The sequence below is a fragment of the Lepidochelys olivacea genome (genome assembly GCF_965140295.1).
Source record: "Lepidochelys olivacea isolate rLepOli2 genome assembly, chromosome: 6".
Taxonomy (NCBI): domain Eukaryota; kingdom Metazoa; phylum Chordata; order Testudines; family Cheloniidae; genus Lepidochelys; species Lepidochelys olivacea.
In genome coordinates this window covers 57,766,318-57,794,132 of record NC_140416.1, presented here as the reverse complement: position 1 = coordinate 57,794,132, position 27,815 = coordinate 57,766,318, and the positions used below count along the sequence as shown (strand labels likewise).

General features: G+C 43.0%; 1 protein-coding gene across 4 annotated transcripts in view; it reads right to left on the bottom strand.

Annotated features, from left to right (window-relative positions):
* FUT8 (fucosyltransferase 8) overlaps positions 1–27,815 on the bottom strand; it is a 291,572-nt gene that overhangs the window by 182,188 nt on the left and 81,569 nt on the right. For all 4 annotated transcript variants that reach the window (XM_084631225.1, XM_084631223.1, XM_084631227.1 and 1 more), the window contains exon 2: positions 4,523–4,624. The gene's annotated coding sequence lies outside the window, so the exon portion shown is untranslated. The remainder of the gene's footprint in view (positions 1–4,522; positions 4,625–27,815) is intronic.

Genomic DNA, 27,815 nt, shown 5'->3' with positions numbered 1-27,815 from the left:
CAGAAAGTGAAATTTAGTAAAGAGCATCAGTGGTAAAATGATAAACATGTTTTTTAAAATCCTCATACTCGGGGTATATCTATACTATGAAATTAGGTTGAATTTATCCAAGTCAATTTTTAGGAAGCGATTTTATACAGTCAATTGTGTGTATCCACACTAAGCGAATTAAGCTGGCGGAGTGCGTCCACAGTATTATGGCTAGCGTCGACTTTCGTAGCGTTGCACTCTGGGTAGCTATCCCACAGTTCCTGCAGTCTCCGCTGCCCATTGGAATCTGGGTTGAGCTCCCAATGCCTGATGGGGAAAAATATTGTCATGGGTGGTTCTGGGTACATGTCGTCAGTCGCCCCTCCCTCTGTGAAAGCAATGGCAGACAATTGTTTCGCGCCTTTTTTCCGTGCAGGCGCCATACTGCTGTCAGCATACGGTGCAGTCGGCCTGCTAACCATCGTCATCCACCGCTTCCACTACAACTCTGCTCTCCTGGTGTCATGAATCCACCTCGCAGGTCCTCTCTTCGTTCTGTATAAATATCTATTCTCATGGCATCTGTCGTCAGCCACCACTTCCACTGCAACTCTGCTCTCTTGCAGACACCATACCACAGCAAGCATGGAGCCTGCTCAGCTCACCGCTGATGCTGTGAGCGTTGTAAACACCTCACGCATTATCCTGCAGTACGTGCAGAACCTGCAAAAGCAGGCGAGGAGGCAATGACAGTGCAATCACGATAGTGATGAAGACATGGACACAGACTTCTCTCAAAGCACGGGCCCTGGCAATTCGGACATCATGGTGGTAATGGGGCAGGTTCATGCTGTGGAACGCCGATTCTAGGCCTGGGAAACAAGCACAGACTGGTGGGACCGCATAGTGTTGCGGGTATGGGATGATTCTCAGTGGCCACAAAACTTTCGCATGCATAAGGGCACTTTCATGGAACTTTGTGACTTGCTTTCCCCTGCTCTGAAGCGCAAGAATACCAAGATGAGAGCAGCCCTCACAGTTCACAAGCGAGTGGTGATAGCCCTCTGGAAGCCTGCAACGCCAGACACCTACCAGTCAGTCGGAAATCAATTTGGAGTGGGTAAATCTACTGTGGGGGCTGCTGTGATCCAAGTAGCCAACACAATCACTGAGCTGCTGCTATCAAGGGTAGTAACTCTGGGAAATATGCAGGCCAGAGTGGATGGCTTTGTTGCAATGGGGTTCCCCATCTGTGGTGGGGCAATAGATGGAACGCATATTCCTATCTTGGGATCGGACCACCTTGGCAACCAGTACGTAAACTGCAAGGGGTAATTTTCAATGATATTACAAGCATTGTTGGATCACAAGGGACATTTCACTGACATCAACGTGGGATGGCCGGGAAAAGTGCATGACGCTCACATCTTCAGGAACTCTGCTCTGTTTGAACAGCTGCAGAAAGGAACTTACTTCCCAGAGCAGAAAATTACTGTTTGGGATGTTAAAATGCCTATAGTTATCCTTGGGGACCCAGCCTACCCTTAATGCCATGGCTCATAAAGCCATACACAGGCACCCTGGACAGAAGTAAGGAGCAGTTCAACTATAGGCTGAGCAAGTGCAGAATGATGGTAGAATGTGCATTTAGACGTTTGAAAGCTCGCTGGCACAGTTTACTGATTCGGTTGGACCTCAGCAAAACCAATATTCCCATTCTTATTGCTGCTTGCTGTGTGCTCCACAATATCCGAGAGAGTAAGGGGGAGATGTTTATGACAAGGTGGGAGGTTGAGGCAAATCGCCTGGTGGCCAATTACGCGCAGCCAGACACCAGGGCGATTAGAAGAGCACAGCTGGGCGCCCTGCACATCAGAGAAACTTGGAAAACCAGATTCATAACTGGCCAGACTATGATGTGACAGTTCTGTTTGTTTCTCCCTGATAAAAACCTGCCCCCTTGGGTCACTCTACTTCGCTGTAAGCCAACCGACCTTCCCCCTTTGATCACCACTTTCAGAGGCAATAAAAGTCATTATTGTTTCAAAATCATGCATTCTTTATTAATTCAGCACTCAAATAAGGGGGAAAACTCGCAAGGTAGCCCAGGAGGGGTGGGTGAAGAGGGAAGCACCAGGTGGGGTGGTGGATTAGGGGAGGAGGGAAGGACAAGGCCACACTACAGTTCAAAACTTATTGAATGCCAGCCTTCTGTTGCTTGCGCAATCCTCTGGGGTGGAGTGGCTGGGTGCCCATAGCCTCCCTCCTGCATTCTTGGGCATCTGGATGAGGAGGATATGGAACTTGGGGAGGAGAGCAGGCAGTTATACAGGGGCTGCAGCAGCGGTCTGTGCTCCTGCTGCCTTTCCTGCAGCTCCACCAGACGCCTGAGCATGTCAGTTTGCTCCCCCATTAGGCTCAGCATTGCATCCTGCCTCCTCTCAGCATGATCCTCCCTCCTGCCATCGCATTAATTTAACGCTTTCCTGGACTCTGCCATTGTTTGCCTCCATGCATTCTGCTGAGCTCTTTCAGTGTGGGAGGACTGTATGAGCTCTGAGAACAAGTCATCGCGAGCGCGTTTTTTTCACCTTCTAATCTGCACTAGCCTCTGGGACTGAAATGATAGGGGGAGTGTAGAAACATTTGCAGCTGTGGGAGGAAAAAAAGGAAGAGTAGTATTTAAAAAGATACATTTTAGAGAACAAAGGGAAGACTATTTCACACTGAATCAAGCGATTCAAATTACATAGCACATGTGCTTCACCCCACCCCCCAGCCCGCACCCGCCCACCATGTGGCTAGTATCAGGGAAGATCCCTCTCAGCCAAACACGAACAGCTCAGCATGAACGGGCCTCCCCACACCACGTGGCAAAGGCTTTTAGAGTACCTCCAGGACAGCTTCATGGAGATGTCCCTGGAGGATTTCCACTCCATCCCCAGACACGTTAACAGACTTTTCCAGTAGCTATACTGGCTGCAAATGCATCCCAAGTCTTCAGGACAAATTAATCATTAAACATGCTTGCTTTTAAACCCTGTATTATATTTACAAGGGTACACTCACCAGAGATGCCTTCTCCAGCTTCATGGTCTGGGAGCCCGCCTTGGGAGGGTATTGGCTCCAAGAGGATGAACAGTTCCTGGCTGCTGGGGAGAAGGGATTTTCCACTTGCCTGCTATGCACTATCCTCAACCTCCTCCTCCTCCTCATCCTCTTCCTCATCCACAAAATCCTCATCCCTGTTGAGTGAGAATCCCCCCTTACAGGTGTCCACGGACACTGGTGGGGTAGTGGTAGGGGGCCACCCTAGAATTGCATGCAGCTCATCATAGAAGCGGCATGTATTGGACTCTGACCCGGAGAGACCATTTGCATCCTTTGTTTTTTGGTAGGCTTGCCTCAGCTCCTTAACTTATAAGCGGCACTGCTGTGTGCCCCTGTTGTAGCCTCCGTCCATCATGCCCTTGGAGATTTTGGCAAATATACTGGCATTTCGTCTTTTGGAACAGAGTTCTGCCTGCACGGATTCTTCTCCCCATACAGCGATCAGATCCAGTACCTCCCGTTCGGTCCATGCTGGAGCTCTTTTGCGATTCTGGGACTCCATGGTCACCTGAGCTGATCAGCTCACCTCGCTGGCCAAACAGGAAATGAAATGCAAAAGTTCCTGGGACTTTTCTTGTCTACCTGGCCAGTGCATCTGAGTTGAGAGTGCTGTCCAGAACAGTCACAATGGAGCACTCTGGGATAACTCCCAGAGGCCAATACCGTCGAATTGCGTCCACACTACCCCAAATTCAACCCAGCAAGGTCGATTTTCGCACTAAACCCCTCGCCGGGGAGGAAATCAATTTTAAGAGCCCTTTAAGTCGACAAAACAGACTTGGTAGTGTGGACGGGTGCAGGGTTAAATCGACTTAACGCTGCTAAATTCAACCTAAACTTGTAGTGTAGACCAGGGCTCAGATTAAAGTGAACACTTTGTTTTGTGTTGGGTTGAACCTTGTTGTTATGAGTTGGCCATAACTACCATTTTTCACTCAGGATGAATGTAAAGAGGGGATTGAAACAGCGGCCATCATATGGAAAAATTAATTACTCTTCAGTCACTTCTACCCACAACACCCCAAATCTGGCCAGCCACTTCGGTCAAAAAGGGTAACAATATTTTTAGACATCCTGAACTCAGACAATTCCCCACTGACTTGCACCTTATGCAGTCACTTAAACTTGCATAAAGTGAGTGTAAAATACAGCAGTGAGTATTTTGGTAGTGTTTTACACTCTCCTTGCACTCTATTTGCAGATGTGTAAATGATTACACTAGGTGTAGGAAAACAGTAGAGAATCAGACCCACTGTATTTCAATTTGCAGCCGATATCTGAATGGATAATCCTCAAAAACTTGTTATTCAAAATTATGAAGAGAAACAGGCATGATAGAACAGTCATTTTATACAGTTGACAAAACACTGCCAAAGGTTTAATATTTAAAATCAGAATATGTAAGAGTATAATGAAAGTAGATCTCAGTTATGGTACCAACCTGTGTCTTTTTTCTTCTATGGAAGGTAATGAAGATTTTTTTCTACTTGAAGCTGGATCACGTGTATCTGCTTCTCTCCTTGAATTTTACAAAGACAGTGACCTGAAACAAAACATTAATAGTTTGAATATACAACTTATGAAAACATTTCCACTAAGGGCCTGATTTTCAGAAGCACCAACTCCAACTGAAGTGAAAATGAGCTGTAGATGCTCAGGATCTCTGAAAACCAGGCCCATAGTTTCTTTCGTGGAATAAATTACATATTTTTTCATCTTAAGTGCTCAACTATACCATGTAAATCTTTATAAGACTATTAGTAGAATAACATCACCTGTGTGAAGTAGGAACTGACCTCTCACCACATATTTCAATTGTTTGCAAAGGTAGAACGTTCACAACCTCAATTATCTTCAGAAAACACATAACTTTGTGAGAATGTTCTTTCACTTTAGATTTCTAATTACAGGTTAAATCAAAGTCTGGTGATAAATATTAAATTCCTTCACTTCCTCTAACCTGTAGCTCACTGGATCAAATGGGAACGCCTATTGCTGTAGCTATCTACCTTCATCTATACCCCCAATATCAACACCATTACATCACCAGCACCATCACTAGCCAGCAGAGAAGCAGACTGTCTACTTCTGCCACAGCATTTACCTTCACCCTTCAGCGTAAAATACATCTATTTTAGCATTTTGCCATAGTTGTTCTGTCACTTTCACTGCACAAAGTACAAAGCAAAAGTACAATAAATTGCCTCTAGTATAGCAACTGCTTTGCCCTATGATTATCATTAGTCTTCAGAAGTCTAGTTGTCAATGGATGTCAGCACAAATGTACCAAGGATTAAAAATGAGTTAAGCTTTCTAACAGAAACGGTCAACTGAAATTGAGAGTTTCATAGTTCTTTTTCCTACAAAGACATTACAAAGTAATACTTTTATATACTAATTGGGACTATTTTATGGCTATCACAGTCATGGATTACATAATTTTTATGCTCTTTAAAAAAAACTGATTACTTGACATTTTTGGAGTTTTCCATATATGTAGGTAGATGTGACAATAACAACATGAACCAATCTAAATAAGAAATTTGAGTACTGCCAATTTAAAGGTTCATAGATTTTAAGGCTAGAAGGGAGTCAGCTCACCAACGTGGTATGCAGAGGTAACAGTTCCCTACTTCTGCTCAGTGTTCCCCTGCGTCTACATCCAAGGATCATGTTAGTCTTTTTTGTCACAGCATCGTGCACTGGGATCTCATCTTCACTTTGTTATCAACAGTGATCCCCAAGTCCTTTTCAGAGTCACAGTTTCCAAAGTACAGTCCTGGCCTTGTAAGTATGGATTGCGCTCTTTGTTCCTCAATGTATGATCTTGTATTTGCATAAAGACTGTTTCTAAGTACAAGTTCATAGTAAAAATAGGGTGTTTTTGCACAATAAATAATAGTCTCAGTTAGCCACTGTTGCTGGATAATAGTGTTCTGTAGACAAAAGAGAACAGGTGAATCTTAAGGTGATTTGACAGAGGGTACAATGGTGTTTTCAACTGGATATTGGACAGGGAGTTCTTCCCTGTATACATAAGGGATGGTATGGAAGAAAGTGCAAAAATATTTTTGAGAGTAGACTAACAGGTGGTGAAGACACACATTGCTGGCAAAAGCAAAGAGTGCAGTTGTCAGCACAATAATTAGAGCAGCCAGATAGAGCTCATAAATCTTGAAAGTAAGGCAAAGAAGCTTATGTTTGATACGGTGGAGAAGACAGAGCTAGTAGAGGGATGCACATAACATATGATTTGGTAAGAACAAGCCAAAGTGATCTTAGCAGAAGCAATTTCAAGGGATTTTTGTGGTGTGATCAATGTTGCAGTAGTCAAGGCCAGAGGGCTATATCAAAGATACTCACATTATGGGCCTGAGTGACTGGAAAGATGGTGGTGATGTGATTGAGGCAGTGATTCAGAAAGCTGGGAGAGCTTGTGAGGAAAAGATCAAAACTCAGTTTTGGCCATGTTATGTATAAATTAATGTCTGGTCATCCATGAAGAGATGTCAGAAAGAAAGGCTGCAACCCATATTGGAAAAAGGGAGACAAGTTCAGAGTGCAGAGTAAAAGTGAAAGTCGTCAGTGTAAGATGTTTGCAGACTTGTCGTAGTCATGTCGGTCCCAGGATATTAGAGACACAAAGTGGATGAGGTAATATCTTTTATTGGACCAACTTCTGTTGGTGCGAGAGACAAGCTGATAAGTTACACAGATCTCTTCCTCTCCCACCTTGTCTCATCAATGTAAGATGAAGAACAAGGTGTCAAACATATTGCCCACAAGCCGGATCCCTCCTCTATTACCCTTTCTTTCAGCCTGCAGCTGCCTCGGCAATTTATAAAGGTATCCATCCTGCAACTGCCTCTCTACTATAGCTCAGAGGTCCTGGGAAGGACCCAGAGCAGGAGGAGCTGAGGAGGGAGCTCATGCCTGGCTGGGCACAGGTACCTGAACCCCTTCCCCACCACACCACCACCAGACTTCAATTCCCTCCTGCTGCCTCCTCTGTATTGCCATGAAGGAGTGAGCTCCTTCTACCTCACCAAGCATCCCAGCATCAGACTGGCAGACTGCTCCCCTTAATCTGCCAGTGATGTCAGTCTTTACTATCTATTACTCCATTTCTCCAATAAGTAATTTTGCACTTCCCAACCTCCTGTTCCCACCCACTTCCTGTTGCTGCCAAATTCTGAAGGACCAGGCTCAGGATAACAACTACTTCCTACCTCTGCTGGTGAACAGAAACCTAATGGAGAGAATCCTCTAAGACAGTGTGGGGATAAGAGGGTGAAGGAGGGATGAAAGACTCCCCAAAGAGAAGGAAAGTGGGGCAGACAGAAGAGGCGAGCAGAATGTTTTTTTTATTCTTGTATATTAACATTAACTTCATTGTCATAACAGTCCAGGATATCTTTATGGACTGACAACTTTTTAAATAATTTATCTTCTCTCGCTAACAGACTATAATAATTTTGTCAGCTAAATGAATTAAACATTTAACAGAATATTTTTGCTTTCCTTTGGAAACAAGAGAGAACTGCGTATAGTAATTTGTATTTTCCACATGGCCTCTTTACAAACTTTCTTAATATTTATGTTCAGCTTCTTAAGATCTTGTCTGAAAAATCCAGAGAGTAATGAATAGAATTCAAGTGATCTAATTTGAAGATAAATGTCTGAGCTAATCTTGCCTAAAATATTTATAGGTGACTTGAAAGAAACCAAATATTTCAAATCGGGAACCCAATTATCCCATTAACCTATAAACAAAGTTTTAGTGTTTATCCTGTCACTTAACCTTTACAAACTACAAAAATACAAAAGAAAAACTTATCGTGTTTCTTACCAGGCAGCCTAGTACTACAGACACTTCATTTTGTGTAATGGGGAGGTCATGACACATCGCAGCATTATTTGAAGTCATATCCCACTCTAGTTTCAATTTTATTTTTTAAAAGGTGATATATAATTGATTTGGTTTAAACAGAATCTTTAACGTTACCAAAACCATACAAGAGAGACCTTGGTAAAAGTTAGAGTCCTGGTGCTAGAGTAAAACAATGCCATACTGCCAACCAGGGAAACAAGTACTGGAGCAAGTTACCTTCTGTTTTGGGGTATTTAGGTTAAATAATTATATCTAACTCTTAAAAACAAATACTGACTTGAAAACAAATGTTTTTACAAAAATCTGACAAAAACATTTTATGCATCATTACGACAGAGTTCAGACTTTTAAAAATGTGTACCACAAATGAGTTAGACTTGCAATAATGTGATGAGAAACTGTAGCTGCAACAAACAGCAACAATTGCTAGATAAAATAGCAATATGTCAAAACTGATTTTCACAGTATACACTAAAATCATAATCAAAAGCTTGTGATTTTCTCAGGGTATATTTTGTTTTTTTGTTCTAAATCTTAGGTTAAAGGCACACTGTCAAGCATAAAACAAATTAATTCAGAACACAGATTAGTCATTTCTCTTTCACTAGCCTCAATCCTGAAAACATTACTTGAGGCATATGCCAAAAGGCAGTGTTGTACTCCTTTCCTAAACTGTTCAAAAAGGCTTTCACGTACCACACTGAAGAACAGAAGTAATCAATGTAAACTATATTCTCCATTGGCTAAACATTGTGCATAAAAAGTAATTTTAAAAATCTTTTTTTGTTTAAAACATTACATAACCCAGGGAGATCCCAAAAATCTCACTATGTACAAATTTGACTTTTTACAATCCGCAGTTCTCACATCATAGAGACCTAAAACATGATGAGACTCAAAATGTGAATGTTTTTAAAAGACCAATTAGTAACTGATCAAAGGGAGAGGTTACTCATCTTGTGCAGTAAATGGAGTTCTTCAAGATGTGTCCCCCTATGGGTGCTCCACTTCAGGTGCGCATGTGCCCCTGCACTTTTGAGCAAAGATTTTTGCCAGATTTTACCCAGACTATAAAGGGTTGTGCAGACAAACCATCTTCAGTTCTTTCTCAACTGCACAGTCCCATAGAGAAAACTCTGATGCAGAGGGGAAGGCGGATGGGAGCTAAACACCCATAGGGACATATATCTCGAAGAATTCCAGTTACTGCACAAGGTGGGTAAATCAAATTATGTTTCTTTTGGTGCTCTACTACATGTAACTCATAAGCAGTAACCCCACAGGGAGAAGGGAGCTTCAGAGTAGAGTCAAATACTGAAGACAAAACTGCAATGCCAACTACAGTATCTGATCTAGAGGCACAGTGGCTGGAGAAAGTATGTACTGAAGTCCTAGCTTCAGTTCTGCAAATTTCAGGAACTGCAGCATTCTTGGGTAATGCCATGGAAGTAGATTGCAACCATGCAGGATGGGCTAAAACTCTAGAGCAAAAGGTCCCCAAACTCTGGGGTGCGCCCATCCTAGAGGGGCACAGAGGAACCTTCGAGGGGCACGGAGGGGCATGGACTAGCCCACACGGGGGGGGTGAAGAGAGAGCACCACTCAGCCCCTCTCTGCTCCCAGCTCTGCTCTCACCTGCAGCTGTGTCCCCAGGTCCTGGTCCCGTGCCTGGCCCTGTCCCCAGCCTTGCAATGGCTCCTATCCCAGCTCAGCCTCACAGCTCCATCCCCTGACCTAGGCTGAGGGTGGAGCCAGAAGTGGAGCCACACCTGGCTGCAGGCCCAGCTGCTGCTCTGTTCCCACCTCCAGTCTTGGCTCCATCTCCATCCCCGCTCCTGGTCCTGGCGCCCTCACACCTGTCTGTGCCCCCCACCCAGCCATGGCCCTGTTCCCATCCCTGGCTCCAGGGAGGGGGGGGGCATGACCCTCAAAAATTTGCGGGATCACTGGTATAGGAGAAGGTTGAATGTTGACTGTCATAAAAGAAATAATATACCCAAAAATCCATCTTAAGAGCCTCTGGGTGGAGCAGCAGGTTTAAAACAAACAGAAGGAAGTATTTCTTCACACAACGCACAATCAACCTGTGGAAATCTTTGCCAGAAGATATTGTGAAGGCCAAGACTATAACAGGGTTCAAAAAAGAACTAGATAAATTCAGGGAAGATAGGTCCATCAATGGCTATTAGCCAGGATTGCGTCCCTAGCCTCTGTTTGCCAGAAGCTGGCTACGCAGGTGGTGTCGGAGAGAAGGCTTTGAATTCTTTGACCAATGGATGGTGTTCCAAGAAGGAGAAGTGATAGGCAGAGACGGGCTCCACCTAACGAAGAGAAGGAAGAGCATCTTCGCAAGCAGGCTGGCTAACCTAGTGAGGAGGGCTTGAAACTAGGTTCACGAGGGGAAGGAGACCAAAGCCCTGAGGTAAGTGGGGAAGTGGGATACTGGGAGGAAGCACAAGCAGGAGAGAGCAAGAGGGGAGGGCTCCTGCCTCATACTGAGAAAGTGGGATGATCAGTGAGTTATCTTAAGTGCCTACACACAAATGCAAGAAGCCTGGGAAACAAGCAGGGAGAACTGGAAGGCCTGGCATAGTCAAGGAATTATGATGTGACTGGAACAACAGAGACTTGGTGGGATAACTCACATGACTGGAGTACTGTCATGGATGGATATAAACTGTTCAGGAAGGACAAGCAGGGCAGAAAAGGTGGAGGAGATGCATTGTATGTAAGGGAGCAGTAGAATCATAGAATCATAGAATATCAGGGTTGGAAGGGACCCCAGAAGGTCATCTAGTCCAACCCCCTGCTCAAAGCAGGACCAATTCCCAGTTAAATCATCCCAGCCAGGGCTTTGTCAAGCCTGACCTTAAAAACCTCTAAGGAAGGAGATTCTACCACCTCCCTAGGTAACGCATTCCAGTGTTTCACCACCCTCTTAGTGAAAAAGTTTTTCCTAATATCCAATCTAAACCTCCCCCACTGCAACTTGAGACCATTACTCCTCGTTCTGTCATCTGCTACCATTGAGAACAGTCTAGAGCCATCCTCTTTGGAACCCCCTTTCAGGTAGTTGAAAGCAGCTATCAAATCCCCCCTCATTCTTCTCTTCTGCAGGCTAAACAATCCCAGCTCCCTCAGCCTCTCCTCATAACTCATGTGTTCCAGTCCCCTAATCATTTTTGTTGCCCTTCGCTGGACTCTCTCCAATTTATCCACATCCTTCTTGTAGTGTGGGGCCCAAAACTGGACACAGTACTCCAGATGAGGCCTCACCAATGTCGAATAGAGGGGAACGATCACGTCCCTCGATCTGCTCGCTATGCCCCTACTTATACATCCCAAAATGCCATTGGCCTTCTTGGCAACAAGGGCACACTGCTGACTCATATCCAGCTTCTCGTCCACTGTCACCCCTAGGTCCTTTTCTGCAGAACTGCTGCCTAGCCATTCGGTCCCTAGTCTGTAGCTGTGCATTGGGTTCTTCCGTCCTAAGTGCAGGACCCTGCACTTATCCTTATTGAACCTCATCAGATTCCTTTTGGCCCAATCTTCCAATTGGTGTAGGTCCTTCTGTATCCTATCCCTCCCCTCCAGCGTATCTACTACTCCTCCCAGTTTAGTATCATCCGCAAATTTGCTGAGAGTGCAATCCACACCATCCTCCAGATCATTTATGAAGATATTGAATAAAACCGGCCCCAGGACCGACCCTTGGGGCACTCCACTTGATACCGGCTGCCAACTAGACATGGAGCCATTGATCACTACCCGTTGAGCCCGACAATTTAGCCAGCTTTCTACCCACCTTATAGTGCATTCATCCAGCCCATACTTCCTTAACTTGCTGACAAGAATACTATGGGAGACCGTGTCAAAAGCTTTGCTAAAGTCAAGAAACAATACATCCACTGCTTTCCCTTCATCCACAGAACCAGTAATCTCATCATAAAAGGCGATTAGATTAGTCAGGCATGACCTTCCCTTGGTGAATCCATGCTGGCTGTTCCTGATCACTTTCCTCTCATGCAAGTGCTTCAGGATTGATTCTTTGAGGACCTGCTCCATGATTTTTCCAGGGACTGAGGTGAGGCTGACTGGCCTGTAGTTCCCAGGATCTTCCTTCTTCCCTTTTTTAAAGATTGGCACTACATTAGCCTTTTTCCAGTCATCCGGGACTTCCCCCGTTCGCCACGAGTTTTCAAAGATAATGGCCAGTGGCTCTGCAATCACAGCCGCCAATTCCTTCAGCACTCTCGGATGCAACTCGTCCGGCCCCATGGACTTGTGCACGTCCAGTTTTTCTAAATAGTCCCTAACCGCCTCTATCTCCACAGAGGGCTGGCCATCTCTTCCGCATTTTGTGATGCCCAGCGCAGCAGTCTGGGAGCTGACCTTGTTAGTGAAAACAGAGGCAAAAAAAGCATTGAGTACATTAGCTTTTTCCACATCCTCTGTCACTAGGTTGCCTCCCTCATTCAGTAAGGGGCCCACACATTCCTTGGCTTTCTTCTTGTTGCCAACATACCTGAAGAAACCCTTCTTGTTACTCTTGACATCTCTGGCTAGCTGCAGCTCCAGGTGCGATTTGGCCCTCCTGATAACATTCCTACATGCCCGAGCAATATTTTTATACTCTTCCCTGGTCATATGTCCAACCTTCCACTTCTTGTAAGCTTCTTTTTTATGTTTAAGATCCGCTAGGATTTCACCATTAAGCCAAGCTGGTCGCCTGCCATATTTACTATTCTTTCGACTCATCGGGATGGTTTGTCCCTGTAACCTCAACAGGGATTCCTTGAAATACAGCCAGCTCTCCTGGACTCCTTTCCCCTTCAAGTTAGTCCCCCAGGGGATCCTGGCCATCCGTTCCCTGAGGGAGTCGAAGTCTGCTTTCCTGAAGTCCAGGGTCCGTATCCTGCTGCTTACCTTTCTTCCCTGCGTCAGGATCCTGAACTCAACCAACTCATGGTCACTGCCTCCCAGATTCCCATCCACTTTTGCTTCCCCCACTAATTCTACCCGGTTTGTGAGCAGCAGGTCAAGAAAAGCGCCCCCCCTAGTTGGCTCCTCTAGCACTTGTGCCAGGAAATTGTCCCCTACGCTTTCCAAAAACTTCCTGGATTGTCTATGCACTGCTGTATTGCTCTCCCAGCAGATATCAGGAAAATTAAAGTCACCCATGAGAATCAGGGCATGCGATCTAGTAGCTTCCGTGAGCTGCCGGAAGAAAGCCTCATCCACCTCATCCCCCTGGTCCGGTGGTCTATAGCAGACTCCCACCACTACATCACTCTTGTTGCACACACTTCTAAACTTAATCCAGAGACACTCAGGTTTTTCTGCAGTTTCGTACCGGAGCTCTGAGCAGTCATACTGCTCCCTTACATACAGTGCTACTCCCCCACCTTTTCTGCCCTGAGTATGACTGCTCAGAGCTCAAGTATGAAACTGCAGAAAGACCTAAGAGTCTCTTAATTAAGTTTAGAAGTGTGAGCAACAAGGGTGATGCCGTGGTGGGAGTCTGCTATAGACCACCAGACCAGGAGGATGAGGTGGACGAGGCTTTCTTCCGGCAACTCACGGAATTTACTAGATCGCAGGCCCTGGTTCTCATGGGAGACTTTAATCACCCTGATATCTCCTGGGAGAGCAATACAGCAGTGCACAGACAATCCAGGAAGTTTTTGGAAAGTGTAGGGGACAATTTCCTGGTGCAAGTGCTGGAGGAACCAACTAGGGGCAAAGCTCTTCTTGACCTGCTGCTCGCAAACTGGGAAGAATAAGTAGGGGAAGCAAAAGTGGATGGGAACTGGGGAGGCAGTGACCATGAGATGGTCGAGTTCAGGATCCTGACACAGGGAAGAAAGGAGAGCAACAGAATATGGACCCTGGACTTCAGAAAAGCAGACTTTGACTCCCTCAGGGAACTGATTGGCAGGATCCTCTGGGAGAAAAGCATAAGGGGGAAAAGAGTCCAGGAGAACTGGCTGTACTTTAAAGAATCCTTATGGAGGTTACAGGAACAAACCATCACGATGTGTAGAAAGAATAGTAAATATGGCAAGTGACCAGCTTGGCTTAACAGTGAAATCCTTGCTGATTTTAAATACAAAAAAGAAGCTTACAGAAGTGCAAGACTGGACAAATGACCAGGGAGGAGTACAAAAATATTGCTCAGGCATGCAGGAGTGAAATCAGGGAGGCCAAATCACACCTGGAGTTGCAGGTAGCAAGAGATGTTAAGAGTAACAAGAAGGGTTTCCCTCAGGTATGTTAGCAACAAGAAGAAAGTCAAGGAAAGTGTGGGCACCTTACTGAATGAGGGAGGCAACCTAGTGACATAGGATGTGGAAAAAGCTAACGTACTCAATGCTTTTTTTGCCTTTGTCTTCACGAACAAGGTCAGCTCCCAGACTACTGCACTGGGCAGCATAGCATGGGGAGAAAGAAGTGGTTCCGGACTATTTAGAAAAGCTGGACAAGCACAAGTCCATGGAGCTGGATGCGCTGCATCTGAGTGTGCTAAAGGAGTTGGCAGATTTGATTGCAGAGCCATTGGCCATGATCTTTGAAAACTCATGGCGATCAGGGGAGGTCCCGGACGACTGGAAAAAGGCTAATGTAGTGCCCATCTTTAAAAAAGGGAAGAAGGAGGATCCTGGGAACTACAGGCCAGTCAGTCTCACCTCAGTCCCTGGAAAAATCATGGATCAGGTCCTCAAGGAATCAATTCTGAAGCACTTAGAGGAGATGAAAGGGATCAGGAACAATCAGCATGGATTCACCAAGAGCCTGACTAGTCTAACTGCCTTCTATAACAAGATAACTGGCTCTGTGGATGAGGGGAAAGAAGTGGACGGGTTACCCCTTGACTTTAGCTAAGCTTTTTATATGGTCTCCCACAGTATTCTTACCAGCAAGTTAAGGAAGTATGGGCTGGATGAATGAACTATAAGGTGGATAGAAAGCTGGCTAGATCGTCAGGCTCAACAGGTAGTGATCAATGGCTCCATGTCTAGTTGGCAGCCAGTATCAAGTGGAGTCCCCAAGGGTCGGTCCTCAGGCCAGTTTTGTTCAATATCTTCATTAATGATCTGGAGGAGGGCATGGACTGCACCCTCAGCAAGTTTTCAGATTACACTAAACTGTGAGGAGAGGTAGATATGCTGGAGGGTAGGGATAGGATACAGAAGGATCTGGACAAATTAGAAGATTGGGCCAAAATAAATCTTATGAGGTTCAACAAGGACAAGTGTAGAGTCCTGCATTTAAGATGGAAAAATCCCAGGCACCGCTACAGACTAGGGACCGAATGGCAAGGCAGCAGTTCTGCAGAAAAGGACCTAGGGGTTACAGTGGACGAGAAGCTGGATAAGAGTCAACAGTGTGCCCTTGTTGCCAAGAAGGCCAATGGCATTTTGGGCTGTATAAGTAGTGGCATTGCCAGCAGATCAAGGGATGTGATCGTTCCCCTCTATTCGACATTGGTGAGGCCTCATCTGGAGTACTGTGTCCAGTTTTGGGCCACACACTACAAGAAGGATGTGGAAAAATTGGAAAAAGTCCAGCGGAGGGCAACAAAAATGATTAGGGGACTGGAACACATGATTTATGAGGAGAAGCTGAGGGAACTGGGATTGTTTAGTCTGCAGAAGAGAAGAATGAGGGGGGATTTGATAGCTGCTTTCAACTACCTGAAAGAGGGTTCCAAAGAGGATGGATCTAAACTGTTCTCAGTGGTACCAGATGACGGAACAAGGAGTAATGGTCTCAAGTTGCAGTGGGGGAGGTTTAGGTTGGATATTAGGAAAATCTTTTTCACTAGGAGGGGTGGTGAAGCACTGGAATGCGTTACCTAGGGAGGTGGTGGAATCTCCTTCCTTTGAGGTTTTTAAGGTCAAGCTTGACAAAGCCCTAGCTGGGATGATTTAGTTGGGGATTGGTCCTGCTTTGAGCAGGGGGTTGGACCAGATGACCTCCTGAGGTCCCTTCCAACTCTGATATTCTATGATTCTATTATAACTATTATTTAACATTCCCTACTGTACCCTCTGTTGAACAGGAAGTCTCTACCCCCAAGAATCATGAAGGAGCCAGGTCTGAAGTTGCAGAACTTGCAATCCAAGATGCAGTAACCAACCAGCATCCTGAGACAACAGATGGTGACTGACTGGAAGTCTCAGCAGCAGATAAAACTCTCCAGAGCAATATTGTTCGTGGGTATGCATAGAAGAGGCCCTTTGCATAGTGAATGAGGATCTAAACCCTCTCTGGAACAAAATTTCTTGCATTTTTTGTTGGCAATCGTTGCAAAGAGGTCCACCTCCAAGTTAGGAATATGAATAGGCTGTTGAGGACTTGAGTCCAGCTCCCATTTGTCATTTTGAAGAACTGCCTTCTGAGGTCATTAATTGTGGTATTCTGTATATCAGGAGATAAGAAGCTGAGATGACCTCAGTGGCTATCCACCAATTCCAGAGTTTTATTATTTCGACACAAAGTGAGGGGGAACATACCCTGTCCTGGTGACTGATGTAAAACATGTAGGTCACATTGTTTGTCATCATCTTGTTCAATTTGGCTCTGATCAGAGGAAGTCAATTCAAGCATTACTGTCTGTTCTTTACTCTTGAAGGCTGATGTGAAGGAGTCACTAATGGGATGACAATTCGCTCAGGATTGTGTGACACCCCAGATGTACCTCCCATCCCAAGAGGGATGCGTCTGATGTCATGGTGATGGAAGGTAGATCTTGAGTAAATGGGACTCCTACACAGATCTCTGGGTCCTTCCACCAGATGATTGATTGCAGAACATAGCAAAGAGCAGACACCTGTTTGTCCAGATAGTGCTTGTTCAGTATATAGAATGTCCTGAGCCATTCTGGATGCATCAGAGATGTAACCTGGCGTGCTGAGTTACAAAGAACACAAACTGCCATGTGCTCTAATAGCTAGCGAGAATTTCTTGCTGAGGTTTGAAGACTGAGCTGAAACCTCAGTCATCCTAAAGATGAAAGTCTTTAGGTGGAAAAATCTGACCACAGGTAGGTAAGCCCTAGGTGTCACTACATCCAGAGAAGCTCCTATGAACTCCATTCACTGTACTGTCATCAAAGTGGACTTCTCAAGATTGTGTTGGAGGCCTAAACTGTGGAGTGGCAATCCTTTTGCTTGTACTGCTGACAATGCCTCTTGATAAGATCTACATCTAGGCAACTAATCATTGAGTTAGGGAAGATGTAGAAGACAGGAAGACGTTGTGACTTACACCCCATATTCTTCATAGAAATTTGTTATGATATGAATATGGCATGACTAAGATATGTTTTATGCAACAGGGGTCATAAGAGGTATAATTGAGAAGGTTATGATCTACTGAATGTGTTTATCCAATTTGTATGCATGTATCATTTTTATATCTGAAGCTAGAAATATTGACCATGTATCTGTATTTCAAATGTACTACTTGGGTGACATCCACAACTAGCCCTTCAGGTACAACAACTAAAGAGCCAGACAGGGCTGATGGCCCATCAGCAAAGACAATGGACTGTGAAAGAGCTTAGTCTTCCTTTGTACTCTCCAAACAGCCTGTGAGAAATGGCTGCAGGGACAAGTGACTGAGTCACCTGCTACTGTACCCCCACCTTGGAATGCCCATGTTTTTCCACTGCAAGACAAAGGGTTCCCACCATACACAAAAGCTATATAAGACAGGGGAGTGACATCATCGTGGTTCTCCTCTACCTCCCTACCCAAAAAAACACTGGGAAACACCTGGAAACAAGAACTGAACTGGGGGGGAGAAGAGCTGAGGTGTCTAGCCTGTGAATAATAATACCTGAAGCTTCAGGCTGCAGGCCAGTGAAGCTGGCTTTCAAGAATCTTTGCAATCTGCCTGAAACAACACTTAGGGTGAGAAATTACTATTTGTAGCCAGTTTCTTTAGTGTATTAAGTTTAGTCTGCGTGTTTTGTTTTATTTGCTTTGTTCCATTTGCTATCTCTTATAATCACTTAAAATCTGCCTTTTGTAGTTAATAGATTTGTTTTGGTTTTTATTAAACTCAGTTTGTGCAATTTCTAACTGGGGGGGGGCAAGAAGTTGTGCATCTCTCTTCATATTGAGGGAAAGGGCGAATTTTTATGAGTTTGTGCTGTGCAGATCTTTCTATATTGAACAAGACTGTATTATTTTGGGTTTATTCCATAAAAGGAGTGAATCCTCTCACAGAGAGCTGACTTCAGTCTGTCTCTGCAGCTGGATGTGGCAGTGTGTGCGCGCGTGCAGGCTGCAAGAGGCTGGAGAGTCTAATTCAGCTAACAGGGAGAGGGAATCCAGGCTGGTGGAGCAGGAGAGGCTCAGTGAAACCCCAGTACATCAGGTGGCACCCCAGAAGGAGGAGTCTAACCAGTCACAGACATATCTTCAGATGATATGGGTGAGCGACTAAGACCACCATGATCTTTGAGAATACTCTTGAGGCTGAGAAGGGGCTGAAAGGGAATATGCTGTATAGGTTGTGGTTGACTCTGAAACAAAGAAACCTCTTGTGAGAGGGATGAATCATGACATGAAAATTGACATCTTAAAGGTCAAGAGTTGCAAACCAATCCCCTGAATATAGGAAAGGAATTACAGCTGCAAGGGTCACCTTCCTGAATTTCTGCTGTTTCACATAGTTGTTCAAGTATCTGAGATCTAATACTGGCCTCCATCCCCCGTTCGTTTTGGAAACCAGAAAGTACAGAGAATAAAATCCTTTCCCAATGTGCTGAACTGGAATTGTTTCTGTAGTTTCTAAGCATAGAACTCAGGTGACCTTCTCTCTCACCAACTGATCATGAAATGGTTTCCTAAATAGGGATAGGCCAGATGGGTGGGATGGAAATGAAATGGATGGAGTAACCGGACATTATGACCTCCAAAACCCACCTGTTGGATGTTATGGTCTCCCAGGCAGGTTGGAATTGGGGAGGTAGTATCAAAAGGAGGCGAGGAAAAGGATGCTATAGTAACCTGTGGATCAAGTGGTGCTGAGATGATGTGGATGGCTGAAATGAAGCAGCTGTGGCAGTAGCTAGCCTCTTTTTGGAATATCTTGGTCTCTTGGCTGGAGGTTTAGGTGGTCTACAGAAAGTAGAGAAGTGTGCTAGTGGAGATCTCTGTGATATTTGAGACTTGCTAAATTTTCTTTTATTCACAGGTGTATAGATCCCTAGGAATTTAAGTGTTGTTGTCAAATCCTTTAACTTGTGAAGGGAATCATACACGGAGTCCAAAAATAACTTGTGACCATCAAAAAGAAGGTCCTTTATAGTAGATTTTACCTCCATAGGGAAGACAGACAGCTGGAAGCAAGATGCTCACCACATCATAATCATGGTGGATATGGACTGGATTGTAGTATCAGCTGCATCTAAGGATATCTGTAAAGAGGTCTTTGCCAAGAGCTGACCTTCATATATGATGGCCTTAAACTGTTCACTGTGCTCCTGCAGCAAATATTCAATAAAGGTGTTAAATTTGGTACAATTGAGGTCATCATATTTTGACATGGACACCTAATGATTCGTTATCCTGAACTGTAATGTTGCAGACCAATAGCTTTTGTGACTGAAGTGATCAAGACACTTCTAGGCCCTGTTGTGCTGCCTTCTGCATTCATTAACTGCATCCACAACCAAGGAATTCAGTGTTGAATGTGAGAATAAAAATCCCAAATCCTTGGCTAGGACACATTTTTGTGGGCATATTTGCATGTTGGGGGTGTTGTGCCAGGAACTTCCCAGATCACCTTGGCTAGCTCTAGAAGAGCCTCATTAAACCAAAGTGTCACACATGTTGACACTAAGGCATGTAAGAAGTCCAGGAATTTATGATGGCAGTCCTGTACTTCCTTAAGAGGAATCTGAAGCATATCTGCAATTCACCTCTTAGAACTGCTGAAAGCAACCCATGAAGGAAGGTGGTGAGGACATTGCAGCCTCTTCTAGAGATGAGAAAATATTCGTGTGAGTTGTTACTTGCATGTGAGCCCTTCCCTCTTTCTCTTCAAAATATCCTTTATTGGTTCTGGTTGCTGAGGAAGGAGAGAGGCATGGGAGAACAAGACTGTCTATGCTCCCTGCAAGACAGACTTGGGGCCCTTAAAAATTAATGATGATATAGGGCCTATGGACCCTAATAAGTCCACTGAGGCATAGGAGAAGGTAGCCACCGTTGGTCATCCCAGCTGGTCGAAGATGGAGGTAGTTTATCCTCCCTTCTCTCTGTATGTGGAGAAGAGGAATGTCTCCTCCAACAAACAGGATACACTAGAACAAAGAGCTGAGATTCAGAATCAGAGTACTCTTGCACATATTAATCTAATGGACATGATAATTACTCTCCCTGGATGGCGAAAGTCAGAGAAGTAAAGAGTCTCAATTAAAAATTAGTAGTCGGTGACCCAAAAGATCTTGGTACCAAGAGGTGCAGAGTCCCAGTAAATGATGCAGACTCTAGCTCACTGGAAACTAAGAGGTCTCATCTATAATTCAGTAAAAATGGGTTGCAGAGTAGCAGTCGTGTTAGTCTGTAGCCGCAAAAAGAAAAGGAGTACTTGTGGCACCTTACAGACTAACAAATGTATCTGAGCATAAGCTTTTGTGGGCTACACCCTACTTCATTGGATGCACAGAATGAAACATATAGTAAGACAAAAAATTTTTATAGTTGTTTATAAACTATACACACACACACACAAGGTGGAAGCTGATAGATATATATCTCTCTCTTCTTACTATATGTTCCCTTCTGTGCATCCGATGAAGTGGGCTGTAGCCCACGAAAGCTTATGCTCTAATAAATTTGTTTGTCTCTAAGGTGCCACAAGTACTCCTGTTCTTTTTGCGGATACAAACTAACATGGCTGCTACTCTGAAACCTGTCATTTAAAGCCTGGTGATCCCAGAAAATAAAAGTCCAAAATGACCTGGCAAACAGGAACACGTAAAAGAGAAAAGATAAGAATCCCAAAAGGAACTACCTACAGCTATATACTATCTATCTAACAACAATAAGGCACTCAGTCGAAGCAGGCATGCTCAATGCTCTGTCTCAGGCCAAAGGCGGTTGAGAAGGAACTGAGGATGGTTCATCTGTGCAGATCTACCCAGCCTCGGTACAGGCCACACGAATGTATAGAGCACATATGGGCTGACTGGGCACTGCTATCAAAAATCTCCAATCAAAGGCTCAAGGGTGCATGTGCACCTGAAGTGGAGCACCCACAGAGACACTACTTAAACTTTGAAATTTACTAAACAGATTTTACTTGAAAGCTACCAGAAAATTCAAGCTTCTCTGTGAAATTATATGCTGAAAATCTGGGATAGATACACTATATAAATAATAGTGATAACAATCAGTGGTTGAACCCTAGCTTTAAGTGCAATATAGAATTCAACCTTAACTATGGAATTACTACTGATCCTCCTTAATACTGCCTTCATCACCATGCTATCAGAATGCCTTAGACCAGAAGATATACAAAGAAAACCTCAAATAAATCATGTTTTTATAACAATGGGCACCCAGTTTTCTATAAAATAATAAATTTTAAAACTTACTACATCTCGCCCTTTTTTGTTCATTTATTTGTTCGGCGGGGTGGGGGGGGTGTTTTCCTAGTCTCCCTCTTTCTTTACTTGAAAAAAGTTTATTCTGGATTTAGTGGGCTAAGTTACTGATAGTTAGAATACCGATGTGTGCATCAAACCTTATAAACCACTACCTCATACACTTTGTGTGTGCCCAAGTTAATTCGTATGAAAACCAAGAATATATAAAATATTGATAAGACCAGAATCAACAAAAACTAAACTCAAAAAAAAATAGTTCCTTCACCATAGATAGGAACAGTGGGCCCCCTCTGCCCACTTGCCATTCATGACTATGTCTATCCACACCCAAACGATCCCACAGAATCACAGCTCCTGATATTTTCTTAGCAAACAAAAGGCAGGAGCTTTTTTTAATGTTTTTCTCCCTAACTTGCTATAAAGTAATACAATACAAAAATTATCATAGTTTTTGTTCAGCTGTCTTTCTTTACTCAAAAAAAAAAGGAGTACTTGTGGCACCTTAGAGACTGAAATTTATTTGAACATAAGCTTTCATGAGCTACAGCTCACTTCATCGGATCCACTGAATGCATCCAATGAGGTGAGCTGTAGCTCACAAAAGCTTATGCTCAAATAAATTTGTTAGTCTCTAAGGTGCCACAAGTACTCCTTTTCTTTTTGCGAATACAGACTAACACGGCTGCTACTCTGAAACCTTTCTTTACTCAGTACTTTTCTTCAATTCTGTCTGTCTCTTCCCTCGGATTAATTTTTCTTTCCAGTTCACCCCAGGCGAGTATATTTTTCAAACTTGGCCTTTGAATTTTTTAATTTAAAGTTCAATGGCACAGGGGATAGACTGGTGAAATGTAGAATAGTATCTGGAATCCACCTGCCTAGAGTGGGAGTAGTCCAGAAGGAGAAAGAAAAGTGTTTATTTTATTGTCTTAAGGAATCCTGAACAGACAAAGTCACCTTATATGTTTGAGATGTTGATGCCAAAAATCAAGTTATACTAGATATAAAAGGAAAGAACGGACAAGAAACATGTTTAAACATTTTTTCCTGTTTAGTTAGATCACCTACACCTAGGATTCTCCATTTAAGAGGTACAGCTTGGATTCAAGCGCCAGACCCACATATCTTACGAGGAGGAGATTTCTGAAAGTGGACTTAGATTATTCAAGTTATTTCCACTGATCTTTTCCCTGTCCTGAGGCAGGGCCAGTGGGTGCTGCTCCCAAACTTTCTATTTCTGATCTTCACATCCTTTTGTGGGATAATTATCTCAAGCTTTTGGAGTTAAGGGTAAGGCAGTTATTTCTACAAAATGGCTGCCAACTCAGAACATAAGTATAAGGGACTGTCTTTCAGCTAGCATAAAAGAAAGACCGGAAGAGATGGGCAGGAGCCTAGGTCTCATTTCTTACTTCAAATTGCACTGAACGTTGATCAGCCCGGTTTCACAAACTATCATACTATGCCATATGGGGGAGGGGGAAAGACAAACATCCCTATTTCTTCCCCCCAGTCCTGATCTTTACTACTGGATTACAGTCAAGGTACTGAATGAATGACAGTGTGATGGGGTGACTAACCCACACTCACCCTGCAGGGTCTAATGCAGGCCAGATAGGTCAATTAACCCATTAGGCAGCTGATTAAGGAGGCTCAGCTGGAAAGGAATAGATGGGGCCTATACAGCCCAGGAGATGAAAGCAGAAGGAGTTGCTGGGAAAAGGCAAATACCCCCAAGAAAAAGGGAGGAGTGAAGTGGAGACTGCAGTCATTCCCTGGGAAGAGGGAGGAAGCTTTTGGGAACTGGTAGACCTAGGAAGAAAAGGGGAACCAGTAGTAGGAAGCAGCCCAGGGACAGAGCAGTGAGGACAGAGAGAGAGAAGGCACAGACTGTTCAGCTAAGGGTCCCTGGGCTGGAACCCAGAGTAGAGGGTGGACCCAGGTTCCCCTACCAGCCACTGGGCAAGTGACACTGAGTGGGAGGACTGCCTCGGCTATTGAGGTCTAAACCTCCCCTGGAAGGGGGGAAAAAATGGAGAGTGACACGGCCAGAGGGCCAAGCCATGAAGAGGACGCTATGGTTCCTGAGGCTGCGGGAGAAGCTGCAGGTAGATGGAATGACGATGTGCAAACTGCAGACACGGTGGGGCACTGGCCTAGAGCTAATTCCCAGTGTACTAGGAGGAGATGACAGTCCAGCAGTGAGTGGTGTGCCCCATGACAGACACTAATAGGGTAGCGGTATGCTAGACCACTCTGTTGCATAACCCAGAGTACTGCTGGTAAGTGCTAAACAAGATAAACTAGGCCATTCCAGTAATAGAGGGGCCAGACCAGGAGAGGGGAAAATAATTGATTTATTAATATTTTGCTGTTAAAATGAATTCAGATTCACCACTGAAAACTGAGCTAAGGGGAAACAGTTTTGTTTCTTTGCGTTTTTTTTTTTAAAGGAAGGAAAGAAGCTCGCTAAGGAGGAAGGGGGATGTTAAGAGACTGTCCTGGGCAAAGGAGATTAACAGAAACAACTCATGCGACTACCTGCGGAGTCCTAGATGTTGCACTCTCAAGGTAAGAGAGATTTGAGAGCAACGTACAGGTACAGAAACACTAATTTGAGAACATGAAGAGAACTTTATTGTAATAAAACTGTAAGCGTCAAACTTACTGCTGGAGCTTCTTTACAAGCTGCTTTGAGCTTAAGGACATGAAGATCTTGGACAGACCCAGAGCTCTGTGACTGGGCTTGTGGTCATCAGGAAGTTCTTCTAGGACTCTGCACCACTGCCCTACCCCAAACTGATTACATTACAGACAGTTAGTAAAATGTCATTCTAAGTGAAGGAGCACATACACCAGGAAAAGCCACAAGTGCAGACAGTTCTGTGGGATTGTGCAGGGAATAATTATGAGAGTTCCTAGCCCTAAGGAGTGAATGGAAGATGTACAGGCATAGAGAAAAAACAGGAGTCAAAGTCCAGATTGTACCGTTACACTCTCCTAGTTTGACAATGAACGATTGATACCTATTCTTTTGTACCAATCTTTCAATCAGTTCTGCACCCACGTTATAGCAATTTCATCTGGACCACATTTCTCTAGTTTGCATAAGAGAATGTCATGTGGGACTGTGCCAAAAGCCTTACTAAAATCCCTACACACCAAGCCCGTAACCCTGTCAAGGAAGGCAATTAGTTTGGTTTGGCATTATTTGTTCCTGACAAATCCTTGACATTCCTTATGACCCTACTATCCTATAGGTGCCTACCAATGGATTGTTTAATAATTTGTTCAAGTATCTTGCCAGGTGTCTAAATTAGGCCTACTGGTCTATCATTCCCTTTTTGTTCCCCTTGTTCCTCTTTTGTTCCCCTTTTTAAATATAGAGTACAATGTTTGCCCTTCTACAGTCATCTGGGGCATCACCTGTCCTCCATGAGTTCTCAAAGATAACCGCTAACAGTTCAGAGATTCGCAAAAAGAAAAGGAGGACTTGTGGCACCTTAGAGACTAACCAATTTATTAGAGCATAAGCTTTCGTGAGCTACAGCTCACTTCCTCAGATTGCTTCAGCTGGTTCCTTAAGTACACCATGATGAATTTCATCATGCCCTGCCAACCTGAACATATCTAATTTACCAAAATTTCTTTAATCTGTTCTTTCCTTTTCTGGCTTGTATCTTAACCCTCACCCTAAATCAATACTTTTTTTAAAAAACTCATTTAAAATTAAATGTGAAATTATGACAACCTACTGTAAGGCCTAAGCTTACTCTAATCTAATAAAATCAAATAAAAAAATATACAAGCAGTACGTGTTTTCTGCCAGAATTTTTAAAAAAGTCAAACTATTAAACTGGAGAAAGTCACTGGCTAAGCACCTGAAACCACACTGTTGAAGTGATAAACCAGCTTTTGTAAGTAGTACTCTCTTCTGCAGGCTCAGTTCAGTGAGTAGTTCATTCTAAGTTAAACCAATTAGGAGTTGAGAAAGCATGAAAGCTTCTTTTCCTCTTTCATCTCTAAATAAAAACCAAGGTGTGAGAGGATGAGATCATCTACATTTAATTTTTTAATTAATTTTTGTTGATGTTTATATAAAAACAAAATAAGCAATAAAAGTACAAAAAGATCAACAACTTACAGCTTGCATATGTTTCCAAATATTAATCTTAAAGGACATGGTAACCAGAAACAATCAGTTAAATTCACTAACTACAGATATTTCCTTGGTTTAATAAATTAGATAATATTAAGTGCAAAATATGTTTTTATTAACTTTTTTTCTTATATATTCCTCAAATTTAAGGCACTTTTAACTAATAAAAAAATAAAATGCTGGTTTTGTGCAATTTTAATTGAATTTTAATTACCATCCAAATGCAGCCTGACAAAAATCATGAGTAAAAATATTAATTCTCCGGTAAATAAATAAAAAAATGCATCATTCACCATTTTATAACACAATAAAAATTTCAAAATTAAGAATCTGAATAAATGTATGTTAAGCTACATAATTACTTAAATAAATCTGTATAAAAACAGCATATCTTCCAAGTTACCAAAAGTATGAAATCGAATATAAACACTATATTTAGTTACAAACCAGCATGTTTTAATGATTACCAATCAATGAGAATCAACCTTTCTTTACGAAAATAACTAAAAAGTAGAAAGGCAAAACAAAATTAAAATAAATAATTTAAATCAAGGTTTCCTGGTGGCTAATTTAAATGATTTAAAATCAGTTATTTTAATTAATCCTCCCTGCATCAATCCTGTATGATTTTCTTAAAACCAAAGAAGTGATTTTGTTTCATGAACACCATCATCAGATCTAACATTATTAAAATGTGATTCAAAAATAATGCACAGTCTTGATAACAAGGGTCACACTTTAAAACAAGTAACATGAAAGGAAGATGATGCACTGAAAACAGAGACCGTGATCAAACATTATTTTCAAATTTTCTGCAATGCTGTAATCTACTTCACTATCCAGAAAAAAGCTTTTATTTAAAAAAAAATCACATGTAACAAAAACATGTTATACACCTTAAAATATTTCAGCAAAATGTTAGTGTCCACATTTAGGCAGATGTGTCAGTCATATAAACTCAATACAAGAGTAAAAACAATTTTTTCTCTCTAATGAAGAATCAAGTTTCCTACCTACTTGCATTTTAAGTAATGGGATTTGGAAAAGTCACTTCCTTATAGCCTATCAAATCCTTTAAGCCACAGCATTTTTGTGACCATTAAACAGAAATATCTTTACTAACATACTATACAGAGTAAATCTTCAACATTCATTGAGACTCAGAATTAAATTTCTTGTAGTAAGCCTTGAAAATGAACCATATAATCAGCTAATGTGCTTATAAATCAATTGTCAGCAAGCACAGCCATACATTTACCCAAATGTTCAGTAATATTTAATACTCATGCAAAAATATAAAGAATAGATTAGAGAAGACTAGCTTAAAAAAATAAAGATTCAGAAGACTTATCTCCATGCATACGGGTACTTACATTCTTAACTCCCACTAATACCCATGAGAGTTATCTGTAAACTTGCCTCATAATCCGTCACTAACTCCCCTTTCTCCCCCAATTAAAATTACATTCATAAATATAAGCAGATTTCTCTCTGAACTCTAAATGACTGTGTTGCTGTGGTCATTGTTGGGTGGTGAAGTAAGAGATCAAGATGAATTTGATATTTCATTAACAGACAAAGTACTATGAATGCTCTTACAGAAGTGTTTATCCTACAAAACTCTTTCCACTATGCTTACAAAAAAAAAAAAAAAAGAAATGGTTACTCACCCTGTGCAAAAAGAAAAGGAATACTTGTGGCACCTTAGAGACTAACAAATTTATTTGAGCATAAGCTTTCGTGAGCTACAGCTCACTTCATCGGATGCATTAGTAAGCATGGTTCTTTGAGACGAGTGTCCCTATGGGTGCTTCACTTTAGATGTCTTGCATCCCCTGAGCCCTTGATGGAAGACTTTTCATAGCAATGTCAGTTCAGCACGCCCCTGCATGTTACTCAGTCTCACGTTCTTTGCTGTTGTTATATAGCACTGCCCAGGCAAACTGCTCTCAATTCCTTCTTTACTGCAAAGCTCCACAGCAGAGAACTCCAAAGCAGAGGGGAAGGAGGTCAAGTGATACAGCATCCATAGGTGAACACATCTCAAAGCACCA